This window comes from Leopardus geoffroyi, chromosome A1, assembly GCF_018350155.1.
Source record: "Leopardus geoffroyi isolate Oge1 chromosome A1, O.geoffroyi_Oge1_pat1.0, whole genome shotgun sequence".
Classification (NCBI taxonomy): Eukaryota; Metazoa; Chordata; class Mammalia; order Carnivora; family Felidae; genus Leopardus; species Leopardus geoffroyi.
The window spans coordinates 21,490,725-21,504,149 of record NC_059326.1 but is presented as its reverse complement, the minus strand read 5'-3'; the positions used below and the strand labels follow the sequence as shown (position 1 = coordinate 21,504,149).

The window sequence follows — 13,425 nt, the reverse complement described above, 5'->3', positions numbered from 1 at the left end:
AGCACTGACAAACATATGGTGAGAGGAATAATAACTTTGTTATTAATTAACACCTACATTTGGTGAAAAGCTTCTGAAAACCTCTACTAACATTTAAAATACACATATACTTTGGTTTGGTGATTCCTTTTGTAGGAATTCCTCATTTATATGTGTCATTTTGCACACTAGGATAAACATATAGAAGAGGAAACGTTAAATCAAAGAGTATCAAGCACACGGTAGGGTTAAAACCTGCCTGGAAGCAGTTAAGTATCATTTTAAAAAGTACAATTAATTCATTCAAAAACATATATTAAACATTTGTTAGACACCATACTAAGTTATTAAGATTAAAAAATGAGTAAGACAAAAATCCTTATTCTCAGCTCACATTCAAGGGAGAAAGGACATCATTGTAACAGCAAAAGATGAGAAATAAACTCAAAGCTGATCAACAGGGGATGGGTAAATTGTGGTTCATACAGTGAAATACTATGTAGTCCTTAAGGATGGGGCAAGAGTTTATAAACTAGGGAAAGAATGTCAAATATTTCTAAGTGGAAAAAAAGCAAGGTGTAGAACAACATATAAAGTGGGAAAATACTTCCACTATATATATATATCTCCAATTGTGGAAACATACTCATTTTCTTATACATGCATTGAATTTTCTTTTTTTTTTTTTTTAATTTTTTTTTAACGTTTATTTATTTTTGAGACAGAGAGAGACAGAGCATGAACAGGGGAGGGTCAGAGAGAGGGAGACACAGAATCCGAAACAGCCTCCAGGCTCTGAGCTGTCAGCACAGAGCCCGACGCGGGGCTCGAGCTCACGGACTGTGAGATCATGACCTGAGCCAAAGTCAGACGCTTAACCGACCGAGCCACCCAGGTGCCCCCATGCATGGAATTTTCAACAAAGATATGGGTGTTAGATGAGTGTTAGGGGGACTATTATGGCAAAGTATGGCTTATTATCTTATACTGATACAAATGTTACTTTACCACCTTTCCTGTGAAGGCCCTCCACTTAGTAAAGAGTTGGCATCCAGAAACTTCTAGTAATTACAAATTTGTGTACTAGGTTGTAGGGAAGAAATACATATTTTTAAAATTTTCTAACAGTACTTCAAAGGTTATGTATAATGTAGAAGTGCAAAATACTTCAAGATTAGTAATGTCAAGGTTAGTATTTGAAAGTAATGACCCAAATAAGAGAAAAAGCCCTATGAATAAGTGTTTTGTTTTTGGTGGCAGTTATCCCCTCTTTTCTGCAGAAAAGCCAATTTAGTTGTTTTAGCATGTCAAGTTAATTTTCGGGATGATGTGTTTGCTTCCCTTGCTAGTATCATATTCTAGGACACACTAAGTTTTTGACATTTATGTGATTTAACTTGTTGGATATAGTTGACATGGTTATATATGCAACACTGTTCAACACTGCTTTACTGATAAGATTATTAAAAACTGGTAACTGGTTAAAAACATTAAAACAAAAAATATTGTAACAGGTTGGCAAATAGTAAGACAGGAAATGTTAAAAATACTGTCTAATATGTTCTTAGTCATTCATATTTGCAGGAAACTACTTTGAGTTGAGAAATAAAATGTGCTAATAGAAACATATTACCTATGGAGATACATATGACATTCGTTCCTTCATTCCTTCATTCAATAAATCTTTAGTGACATATACTGTGTGCGAAATACTATTTTAGACATTGGAGATACTGCAGAGAACAAATAATGCCTTCCCTCCTAGAACTTTTTACAAAAACAATTCATAATATTGACCAATGGTTTAATTAGAAAGACAAGCTTTTTATTAAATAGTTTCTCAAAAGTTATGAGTTCACAATGCAGAGGTTTGTGGAAGGAGAAACATTACCGCAATTAAAAATGTATATATTATTAAGGAAAGTGTAGTTTCAGAGTAGACTGAGTTTCTTATTTTAGTAAATACTTTAGAGATTATCTCATCTGGAGACACATCTGTCAAGATCATCTCAGTAAGCCTCTCGTATTCACTCTAAAATAGAGTGGGACACTATCACTGGGATATCAAGACATGCAAAACATTGAGTCTTGTTTCAGAAAGGGGGACAAGGCAACTGTAGTTTGAAGAAAACAGGGATATATCAGATGCAATGCAAATTAAAAACTCTTGCCTGCTTTAGAAAAAAAAAAGCTTTAACATTTTCATATGGGTACACCACTTAACTCTTAACTTCTGGACTGAATGAATTTGTCAGTTTTATTTAAAAAATTTTTTAATGTTTATTTTGAGAGAGCACGAGCGGGGGAGGGGCAGAGAGAGAAGGGGACAGAGGATCTGAAGCAGGCTCTGCGTTGACAGCAGAGAGCCTGATGCAGGGCTTGAGCTCACACACCGTTAAGATCATGACCTGAGCCAAAGTCAGCTGCTCAACCAACTGAGCCACCCAGGCCATTTTAAATTATAAGAAAATAATGGCAGAAGCTGGTCTTGGCCAATCATGCTGAAAACCTTGTTCTATTAAATCATATACACCTATCAATCCATCTCATATATACAAAGATGAATCATCACGATGACACATTAAGGTCTGTCATTCTTTTTTTTTAATGTTTATTTTTTATTTTTGAGAAGGTGGGGAGGGGCAGAGAGAGAGGGACACACAGAAATCGAATAGGCTCTGGGGGCTCGAACGCAGGGCTTGAACTCACAAACGGGGAGCTCGTGACTTGAGCTGAAGTTGAATGCTTAATCAACTGAGCCATCCAGGTGCCCCAAGGTCTGTCATTCTTAATGACCAGTACCATCAGTAGTTGGGCCTTCCCTGTTCTCCCGATTCTGTTATGTGTGTTTTATCTTTCCACCCACAGTTTCATTTCTGACAAGGCACTAAAGAGCTTATTCTTGAAACTCAGTAATTTGCCTTATAAGTGATTGGAAGTTGTCCCTAAAAAAATTTTCTGAAGAGTAAAATGTTGAATTTTACTCTTGAATTTAATATACAAGTCATAACTATAAAGATTTCTTAGGTATGGTAAAATTGGAATTAATTTGGGCTGCTTTGAAAATATATCTGAAATCAGGAGCCCCAAATAACATAAAATGGTCATGGGAAAGGAGCTAGAGAAATAATATATGGTTTAGGGAATCACAAGCTATTTCTAATTTGTCTTATGTATTGTTTACATCTGACAAACTTCAGTTTTGCTTTATAAGTTTTTATACTGGTTCTCTATCACAAATAGTAGAAATAGTCACATCACCAGAAACCTTGTTGGGATGACAAAATATTTATTAGAGCACTCCAAATCTCCCATATTCTACTGTTATTTTTCCTCTGTGCAGGGGAAGTTGACTCTGTTAACAGTAAGTTTAGCAATGCAGAAGAGCCACTATGAGGAAATTTTTAAAAATAAATTTAGGACATTTTGTTACTTTGAGAGAGCCAAAGAACTCATGGAAGAGAACAATGTGACATCAAACTTAGTATTTCAAACAAAGTTCAAGAAATAGAGTTAATGTGAAAACATATTACTAAAATACTTAGATTTCTGGAATACCAATGACCTAGTAAAAGCCATCATTACTTACCAGCTTTGCCACAGAACTGCACTTCAAGAATTATTAGGCCTTCCAGGCGCCTGGGTGGCTCAGTTGGTTTAAGCGTCCAATTCTTGATTTCGGCCCAGGTCATGATCTCATGGTTTGTTGAGTTTGAGCCCCACATCAGCCCAGAGCCTGCTTGGGATTCTCTCTCTCCCTTTCTCTCTGCCCCTCCCAGGCTCATGCTTGCGCTCTCTCTCTGTCTCAAAATAAATAAATAAACTTAAAAAAAAAAAAAAGAATATAAGGCCTATCAGACCTATTAGAGATGAAAATTTATGTAAAAATTTCACAAAAAATTCATTATATCATAATTATTAAGCTTAGAAAATAAAATGCCTTAATATTTATCTAAACTATGAGATCCAACTACAAAAATCTTTTAAAGGATAAAAAGTTAACACCTTACATGGCACAGAATAAAAGAGCAACAAACATTCAGCAAAATAAATAGGACTTTGCTTCCAAAACTAAAATGTGCTTAAGACATGTCTAATTATACAAACTTCTAGGTAGGCAGCATTCTGCACCTTCAAATTTCACACCAACACCTCAAATCCAGAATCATTGTTTTAAAGTGGCTTTTTACTCTTATCAGTGGAGTAGAACATACCCTAAACCAAGTGTTTCTATTTCATGTTACTCTCCATTATTTCTCACTCTGGTAAGCATCTGAATTTCTTTGGGTTCCCAACTTGGAAGCCAAATAGGAGAGATTTGTCTTGGTCTCCTTGTAATAAGAGACCCCAAGAAAGTCAGGCTGCAATGTCTGAGCTTCCATGAAATCTTTTAAGATGAGGAATGGGATTGTGTTTAATACTGATCTTTATATTCCCCCACAGTACTGGATGTCTAATGGTCTCAACTGAACTGAACTGAAAAATTTAGAACACTACAGTCTCGGTGAATAGGCACTTGGAAAAACAAGAATTATAGTAGATCAAAGATGGATGATACTTCATGTACAGAGTCTGAAAGAAGTGATTTAAGCTAAAGACTACAGAAAAAAAAAATCCCATGGTATTTTTCCATTAGAAGTTTACTTGGGTAATCACATACCAAGTGTGACAAAAATATTAGATGTCTATAGGAATACTAACTAGTTGAAAGTTACAGAAAATTACACATTTAATCAGAGTAAAATAGCCCAGCCAAAGTTGGAATATAGTATATAATTTGCTAATAAAAATGCAATGCTACAAGAATGCTTAGTAAATAAATGTTAAGGGAATACAAATTCAGAATGAACTTTACATGACTATAACTGATATTAAATCTTGACTTACCTCCACAATTTAGGAGTCATAAAAAGATAGAAGTTATCAGACCAGGCATATAAGTCAGATGTAACTAGGACAGAAATACAGAAAAAAATGTTAGCAGTTCTGGATAACCTGATTTGAAGTCATAGGTTCACTGAACTTGGCTTAATCAAACAGTTTAAGGATTGAGTATGGTCCAAATGATGTGGTATATCCAGAAGACATATTAGTGAGTGTTTTAAATGCTATTTTGGAAGCACAGATTGACATTTTAGGTTTCCTTACATATCATTAAAATGGAATAGTATATTAAAGTATCAGTTCAAGGTGTAGAATGATATGGGATTTCTGTCTGATGAAGGTGGCAGTTTTCCACAGCAAGTAGTGACTAGGTAAATAGAGCAAGATACTTTGACATTCTAAATAGGAATCCTACAAAACAACGTTTAGCTCCTAGAAAACCAAAATATTTCTTTCAATGAAATTCTGGCCCTGCCCCTTTGGTCACTTTTTAAATTCCTGGCTAAAATTTATTGAATCCCCATTTGAATTTTTTGGACTAACACTTTTTTTTTTCAGAAGCAAGCCTAATTTAGGGTGAGAAGGAGAAAGTCACAGCTTCTTAGAACCTTCATTTCTGCTTAACAGTGTTTCTCCATCAAACACAAGTATTCATACAAGGAATCTCAATTATCTAAACCTATTTTTTACCATTTTCTGGAATCTCTTGTTATATCTCCTTTGAAATGCCACAGTCATACATTTGGAAGATTTGGCTTCCTGGTTTTCAAATTTTTTGTTTATTATTACAGCTCTTCAGCCAGAATTCCAGGTCTTTGTGCTGTACTGTTTCTTGAAACTGGAGACCAGCACATTTCCCACAATTCAATTACCTGCCTTTCCATTTGAGAAATTAAAGCCATGTCAATTTTATAAAGTTTTAACTGGTTGAATCATGTGAACTTTAAGTTCTCAATTTCATTCCCTCAATCTAATATGGGGAAAGGTCTTTGTTTTATTAATAGACATGAAGATAAGTTCAAGAATATTAACACATATTAGTCATTGACTCTCACAACTAATGTAAGTATAGGGATTTTCTTACAGGTGTAAGCTTGAGACATGACATTCTGAGGAAAATAGTTTTTTATTTGGAAATGTTTATTTAAGATTATATACCTAATTAATTTATATAAATTTATGTTACATATTTGTTTGTTTTTTTTTAATTTTTTTTTTCAACGTTTATTTATTTTTGGGACAGAGAGAGACAGAGCATGAACGGGGGAGGGGCAGACAGAGAGGGAGACACAGAATCAGAAACAGGCTCCAGGCTCTGAGCCATCAGCCCAGAGCCTGACGCGGGGCTCGAACTCACGGACCGCGAGATCGTGACCTGGCTGAAGTCAGACGCTTAACCGACTGTGCCACCCAGGCGCCCCTACATATTTGTTTTTAAAAGAAAGTCTATTGTCCTTAATAGTTTTTGTTAGCTTGTCTATTCTTATCAGCTTTATGAGGATAACTGACATTTTTACCTCTCTAGCCTTTTACATAGAATTCTCCTTCTGTATATTCAGTGATCTTTAAAGGATTTCAAATGGAATGCCTAGATCTCTTAAACGCAATATTACAAAAATAGGATACAACATCTTTCTCACACTAGCTTCTCTTAACCATCCTCTTGCAGTGATATCACTGTTTCCTTCCAGTACAGAAAATATATAATTTTGACAACTCCCTTTTTATCCAACTCATCATGATGTTCTACGATTTTTTAAAAAAAATATCTTCAATTTATTATTTCATCTCCATTCTCAATGCCATTATTTTGTTCAGGTTTTCTTTACTCCTTGATTACTACAATGGTCACATGCCCAGTTTCTTTTTCGCCATACTTTGTATCTTAGAATCCTTCTCTATACAGCCTGCTGCGCCACCCCCCCTCCCCTGTCTGTCTGTCTGTCTGTCTATCTATCGATCTATCTATGGTATTGCTAGATTTAATTTCCAAAAATTCTATTACTTTGTTAACTTCCGTTATTTTGTTTCAAGAGGCCATATGGCCTCCCTATTCCATGCTATATCAAGACTAAAGTTCTCCAGGGCACCTGGGTGGCTCAGTCAGTTAAACATCCAACTTCAGTTCAGGTCATGATCTCATGGTTGGTGAGTTTGAGCCCCGTGCCGGGCTCTGTGCTGACAGCTCAGAGCCTGGAGCCTGCTGTGGATTCTGTGTCTCCCTCTCTCTGTGCCTCTCCCCAGCTTGTGCTCTGTCATCTCTCTCTCTCTCAAAAGATAAACATTGAAAAAAAAAAAAAAGACTGAAGTTCTCAAGCTTGTTTTCCAGGCAAGCCCCAATTACTTAGTTTTAACCCAGTTATCCAAATTCATGTAACCTTTGCCTCAGGTCTTAGAGCAAAGGTCCCAAGTTTACTTTGTGGGGAATACTGTATTTTATTTTGCCTTAAATTCTCATCCACAAGCCAGGAAAGTCCACTGTTTAACAGTTCAGTGCATCTTAATTTACAGCATACAGGCCACAAATTACAAAATGAAGACCTTTTTTTATTGAGTCAGCAGAGACAACCAATTCCCCTGTAATTCCCCAAAATTACTTACAGTTTTGTGATGAGAGGATCATCTCGTGTGGCATTTATTGCCCTTTATTAGAGTGAGCTGTTGTCAGGCAGTCTGCTCTACATGGACAATGTCTGTTTTCTGCTTCTATTCTCAGTCCTTTCTCCACATGATCCAGGTACAGATGGAAGAGTCAGTTCTCACCTTTTGGAGGGACGTAGTAGTGCTATCAAAATACATGCCTAGAAAACAGGTCATAAAGAAAATCATTACAAAGGGGAAACTGCTTTGCCATATAAACCATTATTTAATTGCTGGTTGAAATCCTGACTTTTGGTTAAATGTAAAATATAACAAGTCAACCACCCTCAAAGCCAACCAAACCCAATAGTAACAACAGATGTTTTAAAAAATGTAATTTATATACAGGTTCTGAAAAACAAACATAAATGTCATATAGATTTTATATAAAAGCTCTAAGGGTACATAAAATAAATCCTTATGACTTAAATGTCCTAGCAGAAAACAAATGCTACATACTTGTGTCACAATTTTGTCTTCTTAGATTTCTAAAAGCTTTCTCTGGGGTGCCTGGCTGGCTCATTTGGTAGAGCATGTGACTCTTGATCTTGGGGTCTCAGTTCAAGCTGCACAATGGGTGTAGAGCTTACTTTAAAAAAAAACTTTCTTTGGTGTGACTTGCATAGTCTCTTATACAATAGTCCAAGAAAATTTGTTAGAAAACCAATTTCATTCAACAAGGTAGCTCCAGTAAGCAGAGGGATTCAGAAGCATACCATTAACTTTATTAAAAATCTTATTTATTCATTTTGAGACAGAGCAGGGAAGGGGCAGAGAGAGAGAGAGAGAGAGAGAGGGAAGGAGAGAGAGAAAATCCCAAGTAGGCTCCGAAGTGTCAGCGTGGAGCCTGATGTGGGTCTCAAACCCACGAAATGCGAGATTATGACCTGAGCAGAAACGAAGAGTCAGATACTTAACCGACTGAGCCACCCAGGTGCCCCAGTAGCATACCATTAACTTTAGAGATGTATAAAGAACTTCAACAATGCTCAGTACATTTGTTTTTTATGATTACGGTAATGGTGTTTCTTAAAAAGTATTTTTTAACGTAAGTACTTTTCATTCTATCATCTTCCATCTCCTCAGATGGAAGGCTGACAAAAAATAGTTAAATTATACTTCATTGAAAAGCTTAGGATTATCAGTTGGATTACTCATGGCCCTCCCAAAGGGATATTGAAATTTCACAGGCCTTCTAACTGTTCACAAACCTACCCACAGGTTTTGACTTAAAAAAAATTTTTTTTAAATGTTTATTTTATTTTTGAGAGAGAGAGAGAGACTGAGCATGAGTAGGGGAGAGGCAGAGAGAGAGAGGGAGACACAGAATCCGAAGCAGGTTCCAGGTTCCAAGCCATCAGCAAAGAGCCAGACGCGGGGCTCGAACTCAAGAACCGTGAGATCACGACCTAGGCTGAAGTCGGACGCCCAACCAACTGAGCCACCCAGGCACCCCTGAAATTTTTCTTTAAAGGACATTTTAAGATAAATAAGACTTGAGACATGAATGTTAATAGGTAGTAGAGAATCAAAGAAGCCCTATAAAAGTAGTAAAAGGTGGAAAAATTCTTAAATTACCAGAAAAGAGCCCGGGCATTTCTGTATTTATCTAGCTGGTATTCAGCCTTTACAGAAAACATTTATCATAAAGGTATTATTTTCAGCAATTAATTACCATTTAATTGCTAAGCACCCACTCTGTTAAGCTTGCAGAGTATATAATAAAGAGTAAGATAATCCCTGTCCATAAGGCAGGGTATATTAATTGTTCTAAGCCATGTATATGAGCTCAAAAGAGAGAATTTCTGGGTGAGAAGGAAAAATGAACTGGGAAAATTTAATGCAAGAGGTAGATAGCCTAGGAGGATTTAGACAGGTGAAGATGAGGGAAAGGACATTCTAAGAGTAAATAACTTGAGCTAAGACTTAGATGCAAATTAGAGAGGGGTTTGGAAAAGGAGTATTTCTATTTGGCATAACAACATTACTTTGGTATTAATTCACCATCATTCCCATAGTGTTAAGATCAATGTTATGGAGAACAAAAAATATGCCTGATAGAATTTTGGCTATGCAACCCTTTCCTCTCAAGATTTCTCACTTGAGGGGTGCCTGTGTGGCTCAATCAATTAAGCACCCAACTCTTGGTTTCAGCTCAGGTCATGATCTCACAGGTTGTGAGTATGAGTGCCTGGTTGGGCTTGGCACTGACAGTGTGGAGCCTGCTTGGGATTTTCTGTCTTCCTCTCTCTGCCTCTCCCCTGCTCACACCCTCTCTCAAAATACATTTTTTAAAAAAGTGTCAAGTCTGAGCAAGTACAGCAACTGCTATATGCTATTAAGTAAACAATATTAGGTTCAGTGTTGAGAACTTCATATACAAAATTCAATTCCGATAAAAACATAAAAACACAAATTATTAAAAAAAGATTTCTCACTTGATTTGCTGAGCTAAAATCCATAGATTCCCTAATATTTAGGGTAATAAACTTGTCTGATAGAATCCTAGATTTCCTTCCCTTTTTTTTTTTTTTCTTCAACTGTTTTTTGGCTCTCAAAAGGGTTGCAGGCAATCCAAATCCTCGTTTTCTTCTATTAGAAATTAGGGCCCCTTAAGCAAAGCAAAGCAATCTCAAATATGGTTACATTCATTTCCCTATTCCTCTATTTTCAATCTAGTGTATCTGTTTTACTCCTTCCAACTTGATACTTTGATTCATGTTTCCTGTACTTGAAAGCCTCCAATATCTTCATTTCCAAGAATTAATTCTACCTATTCTTCTTTAAGCCCAGCTCACCTTCCAGCTCCCCTAAGAAGTCTTTTTTGGTGAGTCTAAGTCTACATTTTCTTTGATCTTCTACTAAACTTCAAGTCCACAAGGCAAAATTTACTCTCCACTATTTTCTAGTTGTTTCTTGTATGTTAGTATATTTCTATTACGGCTAAAAGTTCTTTGCTGACAGTGACCATCTTTTTGGACTATAGTAAGTACTAGACATAGAATAGGCCCTTAAAGCTCACTTGAAAAATGCAAAGAAAACTTAAAAAAATTTTTTTTAAGTAAACTGTATGCCACACATGGGGTTTGAACTCATGACTCTGAGACCAACATTTGCATGCTGTATTGACTGAGCCAGCCAGGCAACCCAAATTGTGAAAGAATTTTAAAGTAGTTTTTTAATAACCATCTTTGATGACATAAAATGATATTCACTCTTGTTATAGAATTTGAGGCCTCAAATTACAACCAACTCAGATTTTCACACCGTTCAAAATAAATGTGCATTATGAATAAACTGTCCTACTCTATCACATGTACATAACATAACCATGATGAAAACCAGTGGCCATTTGTGATAATCCAATTCCTTCTGATCCAATTTCTACAAGTAACTGGCCTTGTTTACAACCAACAGATTATAACTGAGCGTTTTGTAACTCAAATTCTTTAGAGTGTACATCTTTAAGTGTATTATCAAATCATGAATACACTAATGTTCAGCTTGAAATAAAGTGAAAGTTTGCTTAAAGGAAATTGGAATTCTTCAAATTAAATCCTTAATCTGAATGAGTCTCTTGTGCTCTACCTCAAGAAAAAAATTATAATCAAATACTCTTTGGGTTATATGAAACACATTGAACACAATTCTTAAAATTTCTATGCCTATAATTACATATTACTTTATACTACTTGATAGTAAGATTCCTTACTCATAAAGTTTGGTGATATTCAGCATGCTTTGAGACAAGACAATATACTGACATACTGTAATTTTTAGGTTTTAGGAAATACTCAAAAGTTTAGGATTACTATAAACTTCAGTTAACTAAATCATCTAGTACTCAACACTGTTCCATTAATTCAATTAAATGCTTTATGTGATAAACTTAAAAAAATTATTTTTTTTATGTGGGGGGGGGGCAGATAGGGGCAGAGAGAGACAATTCCAAGAAAGCTCTGTGCTGTCGGTGCAGAACCTAACATGGGGCTCTACCTCATGACTGTGAGATCAGGACTTGAGCTGAAGTCAAGCTGGATGCTTAACCGACTGAGCTGCCTAGGGATCCCCCAAATTTGATTTTTTTTCCGAAATTTTATTATTTTAAATTTACAAGTGTTTCTCCTTCTCTAGGTTCCAGTTTTTCTCTCTCTCTCTCTTTTTTTGACTGTGTCTCTTACAGACAAGGTGTTGGTCTGACAAAGGGTAGGAAAAATAAATCTTTTCTATAATGGCAAAGTTAAACATGTAATTTCCAAAATTCTAAGGTGATATTAAAGTCTCCCATAAATCTACAAGATTATTTAACTTTTTCCTTTGCTTTTGTAATATGTCAGTATAAAGAATTATTTGCAGGGTGCCTGGGTGGCTCAGTCAGGTAAGCCTCTGACTTTGGCTCAGGTCACGATCTTGTGGTTCGTGAGTTCAAGTGCCCCATTGGGCTGTCTGCTGTCAGTGCAGAGCCAGCTTCAGACCCTCTGTCTTTCTCTCTCTGCCCCTCCTCCGCTCACATGCACTCTCTCTCTCAAAAATAAATAAATAAGCATTTTAAAAAAAGAAGTTTTGCAAAATGGATATATTGGAGGCTGACTTTGTTTAGGGTTTTAAAAATTTGGGACAAGACAGAGACAAATTCAATCTTTTAAATTTTCAACTGAGGTTTGGAGAGAGATAGCAACTTGCTTAAGGTCACACAACTAATCCCAGAGCCAATTTTAAGTATTTGAGTATCATCACACTTAACTTCTCTAAGTACAGTTTAAGCTTCTGTTTACATTGTCATTCCTCTGGCAAAGTAACAACCTACCTAAACACTTCTTTAGCCTAATGTTCACAAATATGAATTTATTATATTGCATTATAACCTTTTGTTCTCCTTCATTTCATGGTCATCTAAACCAGTGAGAAACCGTTAGCTTCTTTTACATGCTCAACTGGTATCTTAATAAAATGGCATCTTGGGGCGCCTGCTCACACTCTGTTTCTCTATCTCAAAAAAAAAAAAAAAAAAAAAAGGAGGCATCTTGAGGACAGTGAAGAGAATGATATCAGAGGCAAGTGCCTTGAACAAAGTGACTTGTTGGATGAATGAATAGCCGTACACACATTACTGAATGAGAATGAAGTGATGGAAGTTTCATTGTCTGAGACCTTAAAAGGACAAAACCACAGAAAATAATTTACAGATTTGTGCGTCTAGAATCATCAAATTAATCTAATGAACATTTTTACTTCTAATTTGTATTACCTGATTTTCTGCGTTATTCCTAATTCTGTATGAATTCTTTTTTAAAAGTTTATTTTGAGAGACAGCGAGTGAGTGAGCAAGCATGTGTTCAAGCATGCAAAGCAGGGGAGGGACAGAAAGAGAGGGAGAGAGAGAATCCCAAGCAGGCTCCTTGCTGCCAGCCCTGGACCAACATAGGGCTCAATCCCATGAACTGTGAGAGTAAGACCCAAGCCGAAATCAAGAGTCAGATGCTCAGTCGAGTCACCCAGACACCCCTGAATTCTTGAGTGAATACTAAGTTATTTATTTAGGGATGCTTATATTATTTTCCATAGAAGCAAGTAACAGAACCAAAAGCATAGTCTAAAAAAATTAATCTAAAATATTAATTTTACTATTTCTATGAGAAACTTCATCTTTTCAATTATGAGAAATTACACACAAAAATACTGACTACTAAAAGTAAACATGTTGGAAACACAGAGAAAGTTCTAAATTTATAAGATTATTTGCTGATAACAGAATTCTAAAAATCTGACTTACCTTTTAAAACCCCCCTGTTAAATAAATCAGATTTATTCATTCAACTTTAATTTAAATGCTTACTATCTACCATGTGAAATACGTTTTAATTTTAATGTCCTTACATGTGTAAGGAAACTGTATTACTTGAAATAACATCAGATATCATA

General features: G+C 35.8%; 1 long non-coding RNA gene across 1 annotated transcript; it reads right to left on the bottom strand.

The window, feature by feature from the left end:
- Positions 1 to 3,764: 3,764 nt before the first annotated feature.
- Positions 3,765 to 12,896, bottom strand: LOC123597079. Its single transcript, XR_006711946.1, has 3 exons — positions 7,465 to 12,896; positions 4,867 to 4,930; positions 3,765 to 3,802 (listed from the first exon to the last, which is right to left on the bottom strand). It is a non-coding gene; the product is annotated as an uncharacterized LOC123597079 (long non-coding RNA).
- Between the last annotated feature and the right edge of the window lie 529 nt (positions 12,897 to 13,425).